This window comes from Balaenoptera borealis, assembly GCF_965194805.1.
Source record: "Balaenoptera borealis genome assembly, contig: HAP1_SCAFFOLD_1201, whole genome shotgun sequence".
NCBI classification, from domain to species: Eukaryota; Metazoa; Chordata; class Mammalia; order Artiodactyla; family Balaenopteridae; genus Balaenoptera; species Balaenoptera borealis.
In genome coordinates, this window is record NW_028123013.1 from 82,131 (window position 1) to 106,361 (window position 24,231).

At 40.7% G+C, this 24,231-nt stretch overlaps 1 long non-coding RNA gene across 1 annotated transcript in view; it reads left to right on the forward strand.

The window, feature by feature from the left end:
• LOC309621925 overlaps positions 1 to 24,231 on the forward strand; it is a 120,390-nt gene that overhangs the window by 39,201 nt on the left and 56,958 nt on the right. Inside the window, exon 2 of the long non-coding RNA XR_014240337.1 lies at positions 7,357 to 7,418. This is a non-coding gene — a long non-coding RNA (uncharacterized lncRNA). The remainder of the gene's footprint in view (positions 1 to 7,356; positions 7,419 to 24,231) is intronic.

The following is a 24,231-nucleotide window of genomic DNA, read 5'->3' on the forward strand; positions in this document are numbered from 1 at the left end:
TACAACAGGCCCTCCAGATGATTTTTATTCACCTTAAAGTTTGAAAATATCTGCATTGTCAGCTGGCCGAAGCGTCCACCAGCAGGTGAAGGGGAGTGGCGCCTGGAAAAGATAGGGACTAGCCAAGGTAAGTACAGTAGCATTTGCCATGGTAGTAATGGAGAATGCCTTTTCTCCACTGGTTGGCACAGACTAGTATCTGGGAGCAGTGGCAGGGTTATTTAGGATGCTTTACATTGCAGTGTAGAGTGACCGCTGTCCTGGTTTGCCAGGGACTTCCCCTGTGTGAGCACTTAAAATCTCATCCTGGCAAACCCCTTAGCCTTGGGTTTGATAAACTTAGGGAATAACATGAAATTTAGGGGAAACATGATCTAGGTTTTGGGCAAGTCACAAGTGCTAATTAAAGCTAAGCAAGTATGGACAACATCTAGCCTTCTTTACCCCTTTGCGGGGAGGTAAATCTTGATTGGGTGAGAGGACTTATTGTTAAGAGATCTTTGTAGAAACATCCCCTTCTGCTTAGTCCGCTGGTTCTCCGTTCTGGCTAGACATTGGCATCGTCTGAGGAGAGTTAAAATGATTGTATTGGTCTAGCATGACCAACCGTCGGTGTGAGGGTTTTTAAAAAGTGCTTCAGAGGATTCTAATGTGCAGCCAAATTTAGGTGCCACTGCTTAAGCTTTTGAACCGCTGCTATGTATTTTCACCTCATCTTGCTGTGAGAATATCCAACTGTAGTTGAGGTTTGTTGTTTTTCTTTTTCTTTTTTTAACTGTCTTATTATAAGATTTACTGTCTTAAATAAGATTGAATGGACAGAAAATCCTGCTAGTCCATTTGGTATAGCTGGATACCCAGAGTAATATCGTTAAGATATGTACCATTTAAGTATTGTGACTGGCCTTTTAAAAATTAACATATGCATTAAATTAGTATTGATAGTATAGATCTCTTTCGAAGTTGTCATGTTGGGGAGCTATACCTCTAATCTGCTGCCATTGCTAAATATCTGGACACCTCTTATTAGGAATTGCTTTTAAAAATCTTTAGGGATTAAAACCAAGATTGTTGTATTATTTGTACTGGGACCACAAAAACCTCACAGAGTTCCCCCGCTGTACCTTCTACCCCCATCTCTAACCCTTGGCAACTTCTAATCTGTTCTCCATCTCCACAGTTTTGTTATTTTAAGAATAATATGTAAACATAATCATGAATTACTTAATCTTCGGAGATTGGCTTTTAAAAACTTTTCCCTCGGCATCATTCCCTTGAAGTTCATTTCAATTTTTGCATATATTAATAATTTGTTCCTTGTTGTTGCTCGGTAGTATTCTATCATAAGATTTTATCACAATCTGTTTCAACATTCACCCATTGAAAGACATTTGGGGAGTTGCCAGTTTGTGGCTATTAGAAATAAAACTGCTATGAACATTTATGTGTAAGTTTCTGTGGGAACTTCATTAAGTTTTTGTTTCTTTTGGATAAATGCTCAAGAGTACAATTACTGCATTGTAGGGTGAATCTACTTTTAGGATTAAAAGAGACTGTCAAGCTGTTTCTCAGAGTGGCTAAACCATTTTATTTTCCCACCAGTGATGTGATATAATTTTTCTACGTACTCGCTAGCATTTGATGTTGTCACTATACTTTAATTTTAGTTATTCTCTGATATCTCATTATGGTCTTAATTTGCATTTCCCTGATGGCTAACGATGTTGAACATCTTTTCATGTGCTTCTTTGCCATGTGTATATTCTCTTCCATGAAATGTCTGTTCCTGTCTTCTGCCTATTCTCTAGTTGGATTTTTTTAAGTTGTTTGGAGAGTTCTTTGTATATTATAGATACAAGTCATTTGTCTCCTATGGGATTTTCAAATATGTTTTCCCACTGTGTAATTTGAGTTTTCATCCACTTAAAAGGATCTTCTATGAAGCATTTTAAACTCATTTTGATGAGATCCAATTGATCAGTTTTTGCTTTTATTGATCATACTTTCGGTGTCAAGTCTAAGAATTATTCACCTAGTTGTAGATGCCAAAGATTTTCTCCTATTTTTTTTTCTAAAAATGTCCTGCTTTTACATTTAAGATTATGATCCACTTTGATTTAATTTTTGTGTAAGATGTGTAAGGTTTAGGTTAAGGTTCATTGTTTGTTTGTTTGTTTTTGTCGAGGGATGTCCAACTGTTTCAGTACCATTTTTTGAAAAGTCTATTCTTCCTTGATAGCTTTTGCACTGCTGTCAAAACCAAGTTAAATGTATTTGTGTCAGTCTATTGCTGGGTTCTCTGTTCCATTCCATTGATCTATGTATCTACCCTCCATCACTACTGCGAAATCTTGAAATTGGGTAGATTAATTCCTCCCATTTTAATCTTCCTTTACAAATTGTTTTAGCTATTCTTCAGCCTCTTCCTACCATATAAATCTTAGAATAAGCTTGTCTATATCCACAAAAACCTTGAGGGCATTTTAAGAGTAATTGTGTTAAGCCTCTTAACTTGGGGAGAATTGACAGCTTTATTATGTTGTGTTTTCTAATCCGTGAACAAGGTATGTCTCCCTCTTTGTTTGGGACTTTTAAAATTTTCTTCATCAGCATTTTGTAATTTTCAGTATAGAGGTCCTATAAATGTCTTATTGGGCTTCTATTTAAGTATTTATTTAGGTCAGTTGTAAATGGCATCACATATTTTTATTTAAGCTTCTACACATTTGTTATTAATATATAATTTGATAAAATTGTGTGGATCTTGTACTCTAAAACATTTACAAACTAATATTATTTCTCAAGCTTTATGTGGATTCCTTGGTATTTTCTCCATTTAGATTATCATCTCATCTTCAGATATAGACAGTTTTAGTTTTCCTTATTCAATATAATAGGATATATTACTATTCAACATTCAGGAGGATATATTCCTTCCTATTCAACATAGTAGGAATAGTTCTTTCATCTTTTAAATAAACTTTTTAAAAATTTAACTTTTAAATTTATCTATTTATTTATTTTTGCTTTATTTTCTTACTAGAACCCCCAGTAAAATATTTAATAAAAGTGGTGAGAGCAGATATCGGTGCCTTGTTTCTGATCTTACAGAGAAAGCGTTCAGTCTTTCACAGTTAAATATAATGTCGGTATAGGTTGTTTGTAGATCATCTTTATGAGTTTCTGTATGTTCCTTTTCTATTCCTAGTTTGCTTGGAGTTTCTTTTCTTCTTTTTTTTTTAAATCATGAATGGGATTGGATTTTGTCAAATGCTTTCTCTGCATTAATGATTAGGATCACATGACTTTTCCCCCTTAATCTATTGGATATGGTAGATTACATTGTTTGATTTTCAAATATTTAACCAACTTTGCATAACTGGAATAAATACCACTTGGTCATGGTATATTATTCTTTTTATATATTTCTGGAGTTAATTTGCTCATATTTGGCTGAAGATTTTTACAGCCAATTTCATAAAAAATACTGGCCTGTAGTTTTCTTCTTTCTATACTATCCCAGTCTGGTTTTGGTATCAAGGTAATACTGGCTTCATAAAATTAATTAGGAACTGTTCCCTCTACTTCTGTTTCTTATCAAGTCATGTAAAATTGGTGTTAATTCTTTAAGTCTTGGGTAAAAGTGAAACATCTAAGCCTGAATATTTCTTTTGGGAGTTTTTAAATGAAAAATCAGTGTTTCTCATAGTTACAGGAAAATTGAGATTGTCTCTTTCATCTTGGCTGAGTTTTGGTAGTTTTGGGTGTAGACGCATTGGTCCATTTCATCCACATTTTTGAATTTATAGTGTAGACTTGTTCATAATAACTTGTCCCTTATTAACCTGCAGGATATGTCATGGTATCCTTGGTTGCATTTCTGATATCTGTGATTTGTGCCATCTCTCTTTTTATCTTGATCAGTCTTGCTACATCTTTCTTGATGAGATTGTTTATTTTGAAGAACCAGCCTTTTGTTTCATTGATTTCCTCCCCCCCCCCATTTTCCTGTTTTCAGTTTCATGGATTTTTGTTTCATCTTTATTATTTCCTTCTTTCTGCTTGTTTAGTGTTTTTTCCTCTTCCGTTTTTACTATTTTAATATAGAAAATTAGACTATTTCTTTGAAATATTTTCTTTCCCAATTTAGTGCTATAGACTTCCCTTTCAGCATTGCTTTCACTTCATTCCACAAATGTTGATCTGTTATATCTCCATTTTCTTTTATTCTATGCATTTAAAAATTTTTCCTTGACTTTTTACCCATGAGTTATTTGGAATTGTGATGTTTAGTTTTCATGTGATTGAAGATTTTCCTGTTGTCTTTCTGTTATTGATTTCTAGTCTGGTTCCATTATGGCTAGAGAACATACTCTCTATGATTTTAATTCTTTTAAATCTGCTAATGTTTTTTTTATCACCCAGTGTATGGTATATGAGTGAATGTTCCATGGACACTTGAATATGTATTCTGCTTTTATTGAGTGTGTTCTTTAAATGTCAGTTATATCCTGTTGATTGATGATGTTTTCAGTTCTTCCATACCCTTGCTGATTTTTCTCTCTGGGAGTTCTATAAATTGCTGTGTTGAAGTCTCAAATAATAATTGTGGATTTGAAATTCTCTCCTTTTACCTTTTTCAGTGTTTGCTTCATGTGTTTTGAAGTTCTGTTGTTTGGTGCACACACATTTAGTATCACTAGGTCATCTAGGTGGATTATTCCTGTTATCTTTATGTAATGACCCTCTTTGCCCCTAATAATTTCCTTTGCTCTGAAATCTACTTTATCTGATATTAATATAGCCATTCCTGCTTTTTCTGATGAATGTTCACATGATATACCTTTTTCATCCTTTTACTTTGAACTACCTATATCATGATGTTTAAAGTAAGCTTCTTATAGACAGTATAGAGTTGGATCATGCTTGTGATTTTTTCATCTACTCTTCCAATCTCTGTCTTTGACTTGGTTATTTAGATCATTTACAGTTAATGTAATTATTGCTATGTTAAAGATTAGGTCTACCATTTTATTTTTTGTTTTGTCTTTTACCTTAGTTTCTCAATCCTGTGTTTCTCTTATTTTGCCTTCTTGTGGGTTACTTAAACATTTTTTGGTAAGTCCATTTTAATCTAATTTATTTATAATCATTTGTGTATACTGTTTGTATAGTTTTCTTAGTGGTTGCTTTTGGCCTTACACTATACATATGTAACTTATCATAGCCTACTGGAATCTGTCTTTTATTACTTCAAGTGAAGTTTCAAAATTTTACTTCCATTTAGGTCTCTTAATAGTCCCCAGTTTTAAAGTATGATTTTCTGTAGTATTTCCTTTATATACATTGAGAACCACATCAGATGGTGTCATAATTTTTGTTTGACCATCATAGGGAATTTAAGAAACTCATGAGACTAATGATAGTCTCTTATATTTATCCCACTTGTTTTCACCCATTCCATTGTTCGCCTTTTCTTTCTGAAGTTGCCAGTCTTCTGTTATTGTTTTTTATGTTTTCATAACAGTAGGTGATATCTGGGCTTTCCAGTGCCATTGGATATGAGTTTCAGGAAACACTGAGCCTGGCTCACTTAATGCTACTGAGTTGGAGGGTTTGTATATGTTGGGCCTGTTGGCACAGCAGATGCTAGCAGATTAGACTAATGCTGATGGGACTAGTGCCACAGGAGGATGCATTCCCATTCAGGCTATGCTGCTGCTACAGTAGATCAAATCCCCCTCTACCCCAAGTGTGGGGCAGTGACCTGCTGCTGTCACTGCTTCTTTATTAGGCTGCTTTCGCCTCAGGTGTGTGGTGGGATCCCTTGGAAGCTGCTGCTGCTGTGAATCACAGGGTTAAATTCATTTTAGAAATACTTAAATATAAATATATAGCCTGGCTCTTGTAGGACGTCTGTATTTGTTTTTTATTGCTTTCATACGAATTACCGCAAATTGAGTGACTCAAAACATCGTAAATTTATTACCTTACAAGTCTGACATTGGTCTCAGTTGAGTAAAGTAAAAGTGTTGGCAGGATCGACAGATGAATGGATAAAGCTGTGGCACATATATACAATGGACTATTACTCAGCCATAAAAAGAAATGAAATTGAGTTATTTGTAGTGAGGTGGATTGACCTAGAGACTGTCATACAGAGTGAAGTAAGTCAGAAAGAGAAAAACAAATACCGTATGCTAACACATATATATGGAATCTAAAAAAAAAGAAAAAAATGGTTATGAAGAACCTAGGGGCAGGACAGGAATAAAGACTCAGCCATAGAGAATGGACTTGAGGACACAGGGAGGGGGAAGGGTAATCTGGGATGAAGTGAGAGAGTGGCATGGACATATATACACTACCAAATGTAAACTAGATAGCTATTGGGAAGCAGCCACAAAGCACAGGGAGTGGAATCCTGCAGTGTTTGCTGATGGTCATTTGACTGGTGTGAGCTGAAACCTTTTTGACGTTGAATTTGCATGTGGCTAATAATTCCTTATACTGAGCTTCAGGCATGTCCTTTTTTTTCTTTTCCTTTTTTTTAAAGAGTGACTACAACTTCCCTCTTCATATTGACGTCTTGAAAAATTTGTCATGTGTTGAATTTCCTTGCCTATTCCCTACCCCAGGGCATTTTTTGAGGGCAGGCGTCATTTACAGCCCAGCAGTCCTTGTGACTATTAAGCTACCATTAGCACTGGGTTTAAAGCTGCTGTTGTGGGAAAGAGCCACAAGGTGGCAGCATTATTTCGTTCTCAACTCTTGTTACTAGGGCAACAGAGTCTTCCTGGAGGTAGCGTTCCAAGGTTGTAAATTAGAGTGGAATGTGCTGGGACAAGCCCCCAGAAGTTTATGTCTCCTTACTTATGTTTGTTTTTTAAATTTAATTTCTATTTCTTATCGGAGTAAATTTGATTAGAGTGTTGTGATTGTTTGGCTGTACAGAATCTGCTCAATGATTCATGCATATGTCTGTTCATCTTCGGATCCTGTTACCATGTATGTTATTACAGAATGTTGAGTAGACCTCCCTTGGTATTTGGTAGGTGTTTTGTCATTATATATTTTCTATGTATTAGTGATTATATAATTCATATAGTTTATATGTTATATGTTTATATACATTTAACATACATTAATCTATGTATGTTAGCCCCTTAGTCCTAAATTATCCATCCTCCCACCTTTCATTTTGGTTAACCATTAGTTTGTTTTATAAGTCTGTGAGTGTCTTTTTCTGTGGAAATATGTTCATTGGTAGCAATCTTAGGATAACATGTATAAATGATATCATAGGATATTTGTCATTCCTTTTTGACTGACTTAACCTAATATGATTATTTCTAGGCTCATCTGTAGTCCTGTAAACGGCATTGTTCATTTTTTTCCCGAGGCTACTATTCCATTCGGTACGTATACCACTTCTTCTTTGTCCATTTATCTGTTGATGGGCATTTTGTTTGCTTCCATGTCTTGCCTATTGTAAATACTGCTGCAATACACGATTTTCCATCCCGTGTCTTTTGGATTCTGGCTTTCACAGGTGACAGGCCCAATAGTGGGCCTTCCAGATCATATGGTGACTCACTTTTTACCTTTAAACACACTGCCATTCTGTTCCTATTATTGGCTGTTACCACTTTACATCCCACTTAGACCGAGAGGTTATGCTGTTCTCCACAACTTCTTCAACATCTATTGTTTGTTGACTTTTTGCTGATGGTCATTCTGACTGGTGTGAGGTGATACCTTTGTGTAGATTGGGTTTCCATGCGTCTGACAATTCCTGATGTTTTGCGTTTATCAATGTCCTTTTCATTTTTTTTTAAGATTGAGCTAAACTTACAACTTCTAATTGCCTTCTTGAAAAATTTGCCGCGTTTGGATTTTTTGGCCATTCCCTGCCCCAGGATATTTTTTGAGGGCATGAGTCATTTACAGCCCTGCAGTCCTTGTGAATATTAGTGACCATTAGCAGTAGATTTGAGCTGCTGTTTGAGGAAACGGCCTTAGGGTGGGAAGACTTCTACGTTGCCAACTCTGCTTGCTAGGGAAACAGAACCTTGCTGCAAGTTGTGCTTTTAGGTTGCAGATTAGAGTGGAATGTGCCAGGACAAACCCCCATAAGTTTTAGCCTCCTTAATTCTTGTCTGTGTCTTTAAGTTGTAGTTTTTATCAGAGCAAACTTGATTGAAAAATGTCTTTTTTTCTAGGTGTACAGAATCTTGTTCATTTACACATATACATATATCTATTGATCTTTGGGTTCTTTTCCATGTAGATTATTACAGAGTGTTGAGTAGACCACTCTTGGTATTCCATAGGTCTTTGGGGATTATATATTTTATATGTATTAGTATATGTGTGTTAACCCCAATATCCTAATTTATCCATTCCTCACACCTTTTCTTTGGCTTAACCATAAGTTTGTCTTCTCAATCTGAGATTGCCTTTCTCTGTGGAAATATGTTCATTTTTATGAATTTTCAGATAACATAAGTGATATCAAAAGGCATTTGTCTTTCGCATTCTGATTTACTTCACGTTGTGTGATTATCTCTAGGCTCATGTGTGGTGCTGCATATGCCATTCTTTTACTTTTTTTCGTGACTTATATTCCATTCTGTCTATATACCACTTCTTCTTTGTCCATTCATCTGTTTATGGACCTTTTTTTTGCTTCCATATCTTGGCTATTTCAATATTGCTGCAGTGCACATTTGCCTGCCTCTGTCTTTCCGATTCTGGTGGCCTTAGGTTATAGGCCCAAAAGGTGCCCTGCCGCATCATATGGTAGCTGAATTTTTACCTTTTAAAGCAGCTCCATTCAGTTTGTGTTAGTGCTGTTACCACTTTACATCCCACCAGCAGCTAGAAGGTACACAGTTCTCTACAAGCCCTTCAGCATTTATAGTTTGTAGACTTTTTGCTGATGGTCATTTGACTGGTGTGAGCTGAAACCTTTTTGGACGTTGGATTTGCATATGGCTAAGAATTCCTTATAGTGAACTTTAGGCATGTCCTTTTTTTTCTTTTCCTTTTTTTTTTAAAGAGTGACTACACCTTCCCTCTTCATATTGAGTTCTTGAAAAATTTGTCATGTGTTGAATTTCCTTGCCTATGCCCTACCCCAGGGCATTTTTTGAGGGCAGGCGTCATTTACAGTTTTTTTTTTAAATTTAATTTATTTTATTTTTTATTTTATTTTATTTTTGGCTGTGTTGGGTCTTCATTGCTGCGCACTGGCTTCCTCTAGTTGCGGTGAGCGGGGGCTACTCTTTGTTACAGTGCGCAGGCCTCTCATTGTGGTGGCTTCTCTTATTGTGGAGCACGGGCTCTAGGGTGCGCGGGCTTCAGTAGTTGTGGCACGCGGGCTCAGTAGTTGTGGCTCGCGGGCTCTAGAGCGCAGTCTCAGTAGTTGTGGCGCACAGGCTTAGTTGCTCCGCGGCATGTGGGATCTTCCGGGACCAGGGCTCGAACCCGTGTCCCCTGCGTTGGCAGGCGGATTCGTAACCACTGTGCCACCAGGGAAGGCCAAGAAGGTGTTTTTTAACGTGTAATTTGAGCAAGTGGTTCCGTGTTATTAACATGCCCGGGGCGGGGTGGGGGGTCGGTGTGACAGGCCTGCCCTCCTCTGCAGGTCTAGTTCCAGTCTCTGAAAGGCATTGAGGATTCTGTTTGAGGATTCTGTCTTCCTTTGTGTTTTCTGCTCCCCACGCTCCCTCCTGTAACCCCTTTCTGCCATCCCCACTCCCCCCACCCCCCCAGTCACACGTTGCAAACCCCAGACCCGTTTTTTCCGTTGTGATTAAACCGTCACCTGAAGCCGCCTCCAGGAGCCTCTGATCTGAACCCCCTAGTGGCATTAACGTGGCCCTCGTGCTATTAACTTCAGCCTCACAGACTTTCCCCGCTGAGAACAGCTTTGCTGGGCACTGAGGGTCTGTGACTTTTATCTCAGTTAGGCCGTTAAAAAACTGAAACATGGTTTAGATAAATAAATAACTCCTCCTTCCCTTCCTCCTGGCTCTGAGCTTGGAGCTGGTGAGCTGTCTGGGGAGAAGGTCACGGGATGGGGGCTGGGGGATGGGGAGAGAGGACAAGGTAACCGTGCCTGACACGGATCTGTAACTACACGTGGACAGAGCTCTATACTGAACGTGTCTGGTCCCTCCTTTGCTCCGAGGCGTTCCCGTTTTCTGGTTGGTGTGAGGGGTGGGGCAGAGTGGAAGGTGGACCAAGGTTGCAGTAGCTTTGTCTGACTCTAGGTCTGTGACATCCCCCTTCAAGCACATCCCTCTTCCCCACTGTCTCCCCATCTCTTCCCTCCGCCCCTTTCCGTGACTGTCTCCGTGTGTTTCCACCTTGTTGCTTTTCTGTGGTCCCTCTGTTTCTCTTTCACCCTCTACCTGTCTCCGCCTTTTGTCTCCTTCCGAACCTTCCAGCATCCCCTGTGCTGCGGTTGGCGCATGGTTTGGGGGATCGCCCTCCAACGCGGGCTGCAGGCGACTTGTCAGACTGCTTTGTGAAACCAAAAAATGTAGAAATCTTTCATTTCCTTGGCCTCTGAGGCTTCGCTGGGGTGGCGGGCAATTGGCAGGCCTGTCGGCTACACCCCACACTGGTCGTTGTTTCATATTCTTAGCTATAAAAGTGGGGATACAAATGGTACCTGCTTCATAAGGCCGTAGTGAGGATCCAGCAGGAAGTGGATGCGAAGCCCTGAGCACAGTGATTGATTCTCAGCAGATGCTCAATGAATGAAATCTCTTAAATGAAATCGTTTATTATAAAAATGTTTAGTCCGGGGTAAAAGTGGACCAGAACAATGAGCCCCCATGCATATACATCAGCCAGATTCGGTATGTTTCAACATTTTGTGTACCTGCTTTGTCCATCCCCTCTTCTTGTGGTTGCCGGAATATTTTAAAGCAATTAGCAAACCCCTCGTAGCATTTCAGCCCTATGTGCGTCTCTAAAAAATCTGAATGTTTTCTCATACAACCTTAAGACCTTTATGCCAACCAATGAAAATGATGATTCTTACTTTAATACTGAGTCCATATTCAGGTTTTTCTGATTAACTTTAAAATGTCCTTTTACTCTTGTGTTTTTTGAATCAGGATCCAAATATTGTTCTTGTATTGTAATTGGTAATAACATCCCATTAATCCAGAACAGCCCCCCACCCCACCCCCACCCCCACCCCCAGGTAATTGACGTATTGAAGAAACTGGGCCGGCTGTAGAGTGTTCCACATTCTGGATTTCTCTGTTTGCTTTTTCGTGGTGTCATTTAAATTGCACTTCTGCTTCCTAAATTTCCTATGAGCTGAAAGCCAGCTCCAACAGCTGGATTAGCGTGTTAGGTTCGGACTTTGTAGCAAGAGGCACATGACACGTAGGGGCCGCTCTGCCGTCCGTCACTTCTCTAAAGTGGGCTCAGGTGCGCTCAGCTCTCCGGCTCCTCACTCAGCTGTCATCTGCCATTCGTTTCATTTTCACTGACGATCTCTGCATAAATCGATTATTTTATTAGGAAGTTAGGAAGCGGTGAGTTTGCTAATCATGCCATTCCTTCCACGTTGACTGCTTTTTACTCATCCACTTGCGCTATATATTTGCCTGTAAAGACAGTCAGGTGCGGTTGGCAGATTTCTGCGACGTCTCCCGTGACTTTTAAAAGCCTCCAGGGGTTACTCCCAGGGGTAACCCGCTGAAAGAGATTTTGCAGATATAATTAAGGTTGTGTTCTGGGTGGGTTGAATTTGCTCACACCAGCCCTTTAAAAGCAGAGAATGTCCTCAGGCCGGCAGCAGAAGTCAGAGAGATTGAAGCAGGAGAAAGGTGGGACGCACCCTTGGCAACTTTGCAGGTGGAGGGGGCCCCATGAGAAGGATTGTGAGTGTGTCGAGGAGCTGAGGGTGACCCCTCCTCCTTGGCAGGCAGCAAGGGAACGGGGACCTCAGTCCTACAGCCCTCGGAACTGCATTCTGCCAACAGCATGAATGAGTTTGGGAGCAGATTCCTCCCTGGAGCCTCTAGATAAGAACCCAGGTTGCCAGCACCTTGATTCTGGCTTTGTGAGCCCCTAGGCAGAAAACCCAGCAGAGCCAGCCAGGACTTCTGACCTCCAGAACTGGGAGGTATTTATTAGTGGTGTTTTTAAGTCACTGAGTTTGTGGATATTTGTTACACAGCAATAGAAGACTAATAGAGCAGGATCAATGCTTAACTTCTTTGTTTTTAATTGCCGGTTTCCAGAATAAAAAAGGTTAAGTAAATGACAGCTGCCTTTATCTTCCTCATCCTTACATAGAAACCATACGTCTTAACGGACATCAATGAAGTGGATTCCTAATTTGCTGTCAGTAAAACTTACTCATTTAGAGATTGACAAGTGTCCTGGGTTTGGCTCATTGAAAGAATGGTTTTAAAGGGATACTGGTTATCAAATAGACAGTAAAATCAATTTGTCGGTTAAAATCAATTTGTATGGTTAAGATGTTTTGCTACCATTTTCTTCTGTGATATACTGAAATAATTTCATCATATGCAAGTGGGGCACATAACATTTGATAAATTCCATCTGTCTGTTGACAATCTACTCACTTCTCTGACTGCATACCCTCTCCTGTTAGAGAAGGATGTTTCCGATTATAAGGAGACTCCAAAATAGATGCTTAATTCATAAAGTATGCAAATGTTACTCTCATATATAAAGAACATCATGGTTAAAGTACTATGACGTCACATCATTATTGCCATGGAAGACATTTCATTTTCTCACACTGACTTCAGAGCTTAATCCAGAGTCTGAATATTGATCTTTTTGAATTCGTGTGAGAATTGGTGTCTTTGAAACATGGTTTTGGTCAAAACAAAATTTTGCAACTTTTACTCTTTGAAAAACAGCTTTATCGAGGCATGCTATTACATGTTATAAAATTCACTCACTATGAGTGTAAATTTGATGAGTTTTAGTAAACTCTGAGTTGTGCAGCCAGCACCACAGTCTAATTTTAAAACATTTCCATGTGTCAAAGAGACCCCCTGTGCCCACTTGTAGTCACTTCCTGCTCCCATCCCCAGGCAACCAATAATCTGCTTTCTGTCTCTATAGTAATTTTCCTTTTCTGAACATTTCATATGAGTGGAATCTTACAGGTTGTAGACTGTTTGTCTTTTGCACATGGCTTCTTTCATTTAACACCAGGTTTTGGAGGTTGATCCACGTTGTGTGTTCCGGTCTCTCGTTCCCTTTTGTTGCTGAATAATATTCCATTACGTGGATAGACCACATTTTGTTTATCCCTTCGCCAGTTGATGGACATTTGAATTATTCCCACTTTTGGTCTATTACAAACGATGCTGCTGTGTTCACATTCACATACAAGTGTGGATGTATGTTTTCATTTCTCCTGGGTATGTAACTAGGAGTGGAATTGCTGGGCTGTATGGTGAATTCATGTTTAACTTTCTAAGGAATCACTAGTTGCTTTCTAAATTATACTACATTTACATTCTCACCATCATTTTATGAGAGTTCCGGGTTTGCCATAGCCTCATCAACACTTGCTGTTGTCTTTGATTCTAGCCTTCCTAGTGGGTGTGAAGTGGTGCTTCATTGGGGTCTTGATTTGCATTTCCCTAACAGTTAGTGATATTGGACATGTTTGTGGTGATTAGCCATTCTTATATCTTCTTTGGTGAAATATCTATTTAAATCTTATGCCCATTTAAAAAATTGATTGTCTTTATTTATGTTATTTATCATGTGTATAATTCACAAATACTTCCTCCCAGTCAGTGGCTTCTTTTTCATTTTCTTCATAGTGACTTTTGAAGTACAGAAGGTTTTAATTTTGAAGTCCAGTTTACAACTTTTTGGAATGAATTTTAGTGTCTTATCTAAGAACTTTTTGCCTAACTGAATTCCCCAAAGATTTTTTTCTCTTTTTCTTCTAGAAGTGTTTTAGCATTTTAGCTCTTAGGTCTTTGTTTGATTTTTGAGTTGTCATGTATAACGTGAGGTAAGGGTCTAAATTCATCTTTTTTTGCATGTGGCTATCTAGTTGTCTGAAAAATGTTTGTTTTTTTGTTTGAAGATAAAAACGTTTTCTTCCCCCGTTGGATTGTCTTGGCACCTTTGTTGAAAATTGATTGACCATAAACTTAAGGACTTATTTCTGGACTCTTAGTTTTGTTCTGTGGATGTATATGTCTGTCCTTATGCTGGTCCCACAGTGTCTTGATTACTGTAGCTTTATAGTAAGTTTTGAAATCAGGAAATAAAAATCTTCTCACTTTATTCTTTTCTTTCTTTTTTTTTTTCAAACTTGTTTTTGGCTCTTCTGGATCCTTTGCATTTCCATATGAATTTTAGCATCAGTTTTTCAATTTCTGCCCCCCCTCAAAAAAAAGCCTACTCAGATTTTGGTAGGGATTTTGTTGAATGTATAGATTTGGAGACAACTGTCATTTTAACAACATTAAGTCTTCCAATCCATGAATGAAATGTCTCTACAGTTGTTTACGTCGTCCCTAATTTCTCTCAGCAGTGCTTTGTAGTTTTCAGTCTTATGTGTCTTCTTAAATTTATTCACAAATATTTTAATGTTTTTGATGCTATTATGGATGAAATTGTTTCTTTAATTTCATTTTTGGTTGTTCATTGCTAGTACATGGAAATAGAATTGGATTTTGTATGGTGATCTTGTATCCTACAATCTTGCTGAACTAATTTATTAGTTCTAGTAGATTTGTGTATGTGTGTATGTGTGTGAGTTCTTCAGGATTTTCTACATGTAAGATCCTGTCTCTGAATAAAAACAAATGTACTCCTTTCTTTCCAGTCTGGTGCCTTTTCTTTTCGATTTTTCCTTTTCACTTTAATTTCTTAAATATTTATTAACGTTGGTCTCAAACATATTTAGCATGCTTTCAAAGAACATTCGGGTTGAAAGAATGCATAAATTATATTTGGCGTTTGGGGCTAAGGCATAAGAAATATACTTGCCATGGACTTTGAAAAAAAAATGTATGTTTCATTATAAAAAGGATACATTGGAAAGACAAATTGCTATCTTACAAAGTTCTTTTTTTTTAAATTATTATTTATTTATTTATTTATTTATTTAGTTTTGGCTGTGTTGGGTCTTCGTTTCTGTGCGAGGGCTTCCTCTAGCTGCGGCAAGTGGGGGCCACTCTTCATCGCGGTGCGTGGGCCTCACTATCGTGGCCTTTCGTTGCGGAGCACGGGCTCCAGACGCGCAGGCTCAGTAGTTGTGGCTCACGGGCCTAGTTGCTCCGCGGCATGCGGGATCTTCCCAGACCAGGGCTCGAACCCGTGTCCCCTGCATTGGCAGGCAGAGTCTCAACCACTGCGCCACCAGGGAAGCCCCAAAGTTCTTTTTAAAAGGATTTTCTAAGCAGGCCTGTAGAAAGAAAGATGGACACAGACATGACATAGAGACCTCTTTTTTTAATTTGGTAATTATATGCAAAATACAGGACCACAGAAGTACTGAAAAAAAAATAAGCGACACAGAGGAAAACATTTTAGGTTTACTTTTTTGTCAGTTTCAAGGAACAAAGTTACCAGCCTATTTTATGATTATAAAATTATTGCTCGAAGTGCTTTGTGCTTCAAAACATGGTAGGTGGCTAAAATCTGCAAATACTTAACCTCTGTGCAACTTCTGACTTGAAGAGCAGAGTTAAATGATAGAACATCGAGCCCTTTTGCTTGTGGTCGTAGAGAGGGAAATCTTAACCTGGGAACCCCCCTTCAGGCTTTGTTTTCTCTTTTGTTTCCACCTTTGTTTGGAAGAGTTTGTTTGTGTCCCTGTGCAGGGCCTTCCCCAGACAAACAGCCTCCCTGATTGACAGTCACAGATGGCCGCCGTCCCACCCTGTCTGACGTGTAAAACTTCCTCCAGCTGAGAGCCACCAGCCCCAAAAGGGAAGAAAACCTGAGGCCCCATTCAACCCTGCATCAATTATCCATGGCTTTGTGGAGACTTCTAGTGAGGGAAAGAGTTAAAGATCCATTTAAACTTTCAAACAGCAGAGGTAAACACTTGGCTAAGCACAGCTGATTGGATTTTCAATTGAAGAGGCCAGGCAGCCACAGGCAACGGGTGGTGAGGAACCCACAGAAATGATGGACACAGATTCTGCACTTTCAACTTGCATCTCTAGACAGAAATGCCGCCTAGAGAGGAAAGACACTGAAGAAGAGGGAAAGGCTGTGAGTCCAAACCCCACTGGTAGGCAGTCCTTTGGGCTGACTCCTTATCTGTGTTGGCTCCCACAAGCCTGGGTATTGGCGCCCCGGGTTGGAGACGCCACCTGCCCTGCCACGCAGCCTCTGCGGCTCTGAAAACTGGGGACATCTGAGAAAATTGTGGCAGCTTTCAAAGAGAGTAAAAAGGCTTAAACCAGTCCTATGAGAAATTTCGTTGTCTTTTTTGTTCGTTTATTTTAAACCAGTTTATTTGGGCCGGTTTTCCTCTTACAAGACATCATTCAGGTTCTAAGATCAGCCATGATTATCTCTTCCCAGAAAAATTCAGAAGAGCTACACTTCTGCTGGAATGGCACAATCCTTTAACATCTGCTAATCACTAGAACTATAGGAACCCTGGCATGTGACCACCAGACCCCTGATCTGCAGGCTGGCAACTCTCTCTCTGATCTTGTAGGTGGTTGCTATTTAATTTTCCCTGAGCTCTTCTGAGCCCGTGGTTGATGGGAATTACTATTGGTTTAAGACAGTGATGGCCACCTGTGTACTAAACACAGCACTAGTATTTTCTATGCTAGTTAAAATAATGTGACCAAGTTTGCCCATCCCCCAAAAAGCAGAGCCTGAATAGGAGGTAGGCACTTCACAACTGCTATTTTCCGTCTGTCACCAGGAAAAGTTAGTGGGGAAATGAGCACGCCTCGGGTTTTTTTTTTTTTAATTTTTTTCTTTAAATTTATTTATTTATATTTATTTTTGGCTGTGTTGGGTCTTTGTTTCTACGCGAGGGCTTTTCTCCAGTTGCGGCAAGCGGGGGCCACTCTTCATCGCGGTGCGCCGGCCTCTCACTCTCGCGGCCTCTCTTGTTGCGGAGCACAGGCTCCAGACGCGCAGGCTCAGTAGTTGTGGCTCACGGGCCTAGTTGCTCTGCGGCATGTGGGATCTTCCCAGACCAGGGCTCGAACCCGTGTCCCCTGCATTGGCAGGCAGATTCTCAACCACTGCGCCACCAGGGAAGCCCTGGGTTTTTTTTTAATTGAAGTATAGTTGATAGAATGTTGTGTTAGTTTCAGGTGTACAGCAAAGTGATTCAGTTATACATATATATATTCTTTTTCAGATTCTTTTCCATTATAGGTTATTACAAGATACTGAATGTAGTTCCCTGTGCCATACAGTAGGTCCTTGTGTTTATCTATTTTATATATAATGGTGTGTATCTGTTAATCCCAAACTCCTAATTTATCCCTCCCCACGTTTCTCCTTCGGTAGCCATAAGTTTGTTTTCTATGTCTGTGAGTCTATTTCTGTTTTGTAAATCAGTTCATTTGTATCATTTTTTTAGATTCCATGTATAAGTGATACCATGTAATATTTGTCTTTCTCTGTCTGACTCACTTCACTTAGTATGATCATCTCTAGGTCCGTCCATGTTGCTGCAAATGGCATTATTTCATTCTTTTTTATGGCTGCATAATATACCATTGTGTATATATTGATATATACCACATCATCTTTATCCATTCATCTGTGGACGGACATTTAGGCTGCTTCCATGTCTTGGCTATTGTAAGTAGTGCTGGAGTTTGTTTTTTAAAAAAGCATATAAACTATACAATTCCTAGTTAATATATCATGATACTAAAATCCAGAATTTGGGGGCAGTGCACAGGTCTCTGCTTTATGTGCTTTGTTGAATGAGACATTGAGAATCTAATATATATTAAGTGCTCCACTGGAAATGTCTTATTAAACAAAACAGCACATAGGGGAGACTAGAACAGCGTCAGGCCACAGAGGACTTTCCACCTGCCACCAGCTCACTCTGCAAAAGGATGGATGTGAAACCCACAGACCTCTGGCATGCCAGTATCAGACAGCTGTAAGGAGTGTTTACTACTGCCCAGAAGTCTCCGAAATTCTTGGAAGGGGCTACTGGTGATGTTTCAGCGCCATGAGTTTAGATCCCACGGCAAGTGTGGGGAAACCACTCTTAGCCAAAAGGAAAGTCTAGCCAATCAGCCAACATCTGCAACTGACTCAACTTTGTAGCTGTCTCGTTGCCTGGGTCCACATAATTAAGGGAAAATGCTACATGCTCTAGCAATATTAGCAAAGCTGGGGTCTTAATATATATTCCTAGAGAGTTCTAAGGACCCAGGAAACATCACCTCTACTGGAAAAGTTGACCGTCAGCTTTTTGAACTGACAGTAGAGGGATGATTGGGCGGGTTTAGGACTTTAGGAGCCCCAAACGCCTGAAATTCCAGGTGGCAGTGCACTGTCATTAATATCCCCTGGTTTTAGCTCTTTGGGAGATACCTTTTCTGAGGGTTTTATACATTATTTTTGATTTATTTTAGTATTCCTACTTCTAGTCAAAGTCAAGACCAGGAAATGTAGAGATATGCTATGAGGTGGTTCTCGGGCTTTGTTTGAAATCTACTAAAAATTCCGTCATTCGTTCAGTGACTTTCACTGTGTACCATGCATCCGTGAGTAGTACTGCTATGGGTGCCCCTATGGAGCTGACATTCTTTGTTTAATATATTTATTTAATTATTTATTTGGCTGCGCTGGGTCTTAGTTGTGGCACGTGGGATCTTTTAGTTGCAGCATGCGAACTCTTAGTTGTGGCATGTGGGATCTAGTGCCCTGACCAGGGATCGAACCCGGGCCCCCCTGCACTTAGCCACTGGACCACCAGGGAAGTCCCTGGAGCTAACATTCTACCGGGGGGTTGGGGGGGGGGCGGGAGACAGACCAACGAATACACACTGTCCGCACAGTAGTAAATGTTGTGGAGAATTGTAGAGGCCAGAGGGGGGCAGGGCTTGCCGGTATGTGCGGCAGTTTCAAAAGGGTGTTTGGAGAAGGCACCACTTATAAAGGGACGGTTGAACAGCGTCCTGGGGAGGTGTGAGGGCTGAGCCCCTGTGTACTGGGGGGAAGTGGGTCCAGGCAGAGGGCTCAGCAGGGCAGAGACCCTAAGACTGGAACCACGTGGTGGAGGAAGAGCAAGGTGGCTGCAGCCAAGGGGCTGAGTGCGAGGGACCGCGAGACAGGTGGGGGGTGGTTGGCGAGGCTTTTTAGGCAATCACGAGGATCTCCACTTTTACTGGTCCTGGGATGGGGCACAGGAAAGTTTGAGCACTGGGGCGGCACACCCTGACTCAAGTGCTCATGCAGCATCGTCTCGGTGCTGTGGAAGCAAGAAGCAGGAGATGCTGCAGCGCTCAGCAAGAGATGATCCCGGCTTTGGGACCAGCGGCCAGCAGTGGAGGTGGTGAGAAGTCATCTGAAGATGGGAGGATAGATTTGCAGTGAATTGTGCTGTGGTACAAAAGCGGGTGGGAGGCACAGGGGCTTGCAGGGTACCATGTGCTTGGGTTCAGCTGGGGTCAGAAGGTGAAAGAAAGGCTCAGGCAAGAGCCTGAGGGTGTAGGGCGATGACTGTGTTCATGCATCTCGGAATTAAGGTGACTTGCTTGCTTTGCACAGTGGGCCGTCTGCTGAAGAGTATTGTCACACCCGCTCTGTGTTCTGCGTGATGCTTTTAGGTCAGCCTTAGAGTTCAGAGCTTTGTCCCAACTCTGCTCGCTGATGAACAGAGAAGATTCTTGTGATTTGGTGGTTTCCAAGAGAAATCCCAGCAAAGTGTGGATGGAGGTGGGGGCAGAGAGAATTGCTTTAGTCCCTCAAAGAGACTGTTTATAACAGTAGAACACAGTGAGAGCAACTAGGACAGCTTCTTCAAGAAGCACACATATTCTTTCTTCCCTTGTAAGAGGCACTTACTCTCCAAAGAAATCTTTTTTTTTTTTCCTTACTGGAAATATTTCACTGCTTTGATTTTATTTTTTAATTCATTGTCTTCAAAGTTTGCTCTTTCAGAATTCATTTGCTTACCATATAATCTATGACTATTTCAGAAGATTGAAATTAGGTTTGTTTTGTGGCTTCTACTTTTAAACCAAGAAGTGGGTTCAGAATTGGTGATGGAAGAGAACTTGAAATAGGATAGCTTATTGGGAACATTGATTTGGGCCCTTTTCTTCTAGTGTTAACTTTTTAGCTTATCTCTTTCAGAATATGCCTGATTTCCTTCTCGTGAGATACCACATGTCTAAGGATCCAGTTGTTACTTAATTTTTCTTTGTTTACTGATAAATATGCTGTATGCTTTTGTTCTTTTAAAAAGCAATTTTATTGAGGTATAAAACACTCACAATAAAATACATCCAATTTAAGTATAGAGTTTGAGTTTTGACAAAAGTGTGCACCCGCGTACCTGTTACCACGATCCATATATGGACCATTTCCATCACTTTAAAAAGTACACTCTGGGCCCGTTTCTAAATAGCTCATCCCACCCAGCCCCAGGCAAACACTGATCTGCTTCTGCTTCCAGTCACAATAGATTATATTTGCCTTTTCTAGAACATCCTATCAATAGAATCAAATCCTATGCACTCTTTTGGGTCTGGCCCCTTTGCCTCAGCACCATGTTCTTCCTTGAGGTTCATTATCATGTTGCTTGTGTTGGGATTTTTGTTTCTTTTATTGCTGAATAGTATTCCAATGTATGGACTTATTAACACACTTCACTTTTCATGGACATCGGGTTGTTTCCAGTTCAGGGAAATTATGAGTAAAGCTGCTATGGATATTTTTCATCAAGTCTTGTTGTGAACAAATGCTGTCATTTCTCTTTGGTAAGTGCCTAGGAGAGGCATTGTTGCATCTCCTGTGATAGGTACACACGGTAATTTTTTGTTTTTTGGTCGTACCATGCAGCTTGCGGGATCTTAGTCCCCCGACCAGAGATTGAACCTGTGCCCCCTGCAGTGGAAGCATGGACCCCTAACCACTTACCGCCAGGGAATTCCCAGTACACACACATTATGATTGTTATGTCATCTTGATGAATCTACCACTTTTATCATGATGAGAAGTCTGTCCTGGTAATAATATATTTGTTCTGACGTCTACTTTGTCTAATATTGTTATAATCACTCGAGCTTTCTTGATATTAGTGTTTGCATGGTATGTCTGTTCTCTGACCTCTGCCTTGTAATTAGACTATTTAGACCATTTACACTTGAATAATTACCAATTTAGTTGGATTTAAATCTCGTATGTATTATTTGTTTCCTTGTTGCTTTTTTCTTCTCCAGTCTTCTTTTGGATTGAGTATATCCTAGTAAGTTGTCATCACCACTGGCTTATAATAGCTATATAACTCTTCATTTCATTTATTTTTCTGGTGTTTCCAGGCACCTCGTCTTCCGTGAACTCCTGGTGCCTTTGCCTCGGCAGGACCACCATGGTCTGCTTGGGTCCCCCTCCCAGCACCACATTTCAGAAAGTGCCTCCAGGCGAAGAGCTGACGCAGCCTGGGGTCCTCCTAGTTTGCTTCCCTTCTTTCAGGGACTCTAGCCCCTTCTGTGTCTGAAAACAGTTACTTCATATACTTTGTCCAGTTTTCTGGTTGTTATTGTGGGAGCTTAGGTTCGGCTCTGGTTACCATATTATGTTCTGAAGTGTAATTTTATTTTTGAAATAAAGTATTTGGTTCTTGGCAGGAGAATGTGTTAAATATGTGAAATTGGGACTGCCTGTAAAACCCTAGATGCATAACACCATTGTTATGACTTCACAAAGTGATGTAAAGATGGTGATGATCAGTTTCCGGCTTACGCATAGCAGCACGTGTAAACCTCAGAAGCAGAAGCTTTGAAAAGTTCTGTATCAGTCCCGTTTGAATGATAACAGCCCATAATCGAGCCCTTAGGTGCTCAGTGTTCTACATACAGATCTTTTTTAAAAAAATCATCTTACGTGTGTGTTTTTAAAATTATTTATTTATTTATTTATTTATTTTTGGCTGCGCTGAGTCTTCGTTGCTGTGCACGGGTTTTCTCTAGTTGCGGCGAGCGGGGGCTGCTCTTCGTTGTGGTGTGAGGGCTTCTCACTGTGGTAGCTTCTCTTGTTGCAGAGCACGGGCTGTAGCACGCGGGCTTCAGTAGTTGTGGTGCGTGGGCTTCAGTAGTTGTGGCTCACCGGCTCTAGAGCGCAGGCTCAGTAGTTGTAGTGCACGGGCTTAGTTGCTCCGAGGCATGTGGGATCTTCCCGGACCAGGGCTTAAACCCGTGTCCCCTGCATTGACAGGCGGATTCTTAACCACTGTGCCACCAGGGAAGCCCCTGAGGTTTTAATTTAATTTTAATTCATTTAAATTGAAATAGCCCCATGTGGCTAGTGGCTGCCGTATTAGACAGCAAAACTCCAGGTAGCAAGGGAGCAGGGGTAGAAAGACAGCCCTGTGATGGAGCAGTCAGGGGAGCCTCCCAGCAAAAGACTGACCAGCCTCTTGCCTCACTGTGGCAGGGGAAGCCCCAGGCTGGAAATGGCAAATACTTGGCACAGGCACCACTCCGAACCATTCCTGCGCCCATGGCAGACATTGCTAGTCAATCACCACACACTTTCTTGCTAGTTCAGCCATAGCTCAGGATCCTTCTCAATACAACACTCCAGGCAGTCCCCAACTACAGATCAGTAGATGCTAGCATTTGAGAGAAATATTACTGGTCATCCCTAGGCCAGGAGGCCCATCTGGGAGGTCCAGGATCTCACCAGGCTGTAAGGTGGCTGGCAAGGGACGTGTGGCCAACCTGGGTCAGTGAGGCAACCACAAATATGGAGAGTGGAGAGGCAATGTGCTGGAGGAGCCAAGATTTTTCTATTTCTTCAAGAAACACTCAGAGCATGATTTAGGGAGAGAGGAAGGGGGTGGGGGGAGAGGTGAAGACTTGTCAAAGCCAGCTGATGTGCAAAGCATTTGGAGATTTTTATTGAGCTGGGTGCAATATTGTGATTTATGAAGAAAAATACATATTTGGTCATTCAGACCAAAAATATATATTTGGCCATCTCCCACGTGGCCCAAACCTTAAAATATTTACATTTTCGCCCTTTTTGGAAAAAAAAAATTTGCGGACCCTTATTCTAGAGAGGGTTCTGAATTGCCCACAAAAGTGGACTTGCTGGATTAAAGGAAATATGCATTGAAAATTTCAGCAGATGCTGCCCTTCATACTTGCACTAGCAGTGTATGAGATTGCCTGTTCCCCAGTATCCTCACCAACACAGAGTAATATCAAACTTTTCCATGTGGCCAATTTGATAGGTGAAAATGGTATTTCACTATAGTTTTAATTGTACTTACCTTATTAGCAGTAAGATTTAGTATTAGGCAGTAGGTATAATAAAATATATATTTGGTCTTTGTCCCTCATTCCTGGCACAAAACTTCTAAACCCCGTGGAATTTCCAGATAGGAGTGTCTTTTGATATTCATAACAAAACCCTTTCAACCACACCTGAGTTTGTGTTAATGAGGTGACTTTTGGAAAGCCCCTAAGGAAGGGGCTGGTTGCCAGGGGAACCAACCAGAATTAGAGGATTGGAACTTTCAGTCTCTTCCACCCTCCCCCCCACCCCCTTGAAGGGGAGAGGGGCTTGAGGTTGAATCAGTTAATCCTGTCTACATAACGAAGCTTCAGTGAAATTAAAAGAATGGAGTTTGGGGCTTCCCTGGTGGCGCAGTGGTTGAGAGTCTGCCTGCCAATGCAGGGGACGCGGGCTCGAGCCCTGGTCTGGGAAGATGCCACATGACACGGAGCAAGTGGGCCCGTGAGCCACAACTGCTGAGCCTGCGCGTCTGGAGCCTGTGCTCCGCAACAAGAGAGGCCGCGATGGTGAGAGACCCGCGCATCGCGATGAAGAGTGGCCCCCGCTTGCCACAACTAGAGAAAGCCCTTGCACAGAAACGAAGACCCAACACAACTAAAATAAATAAATAAATAAATAATTTTTAAAAAAAGTTCTTCAAAATTATTAAAAAAAAAAAAAAAAAAGAATGGAGTTTGGAGAGCTTCTGGATTGGTGTACCCAGGGAGGTGCCAAGTG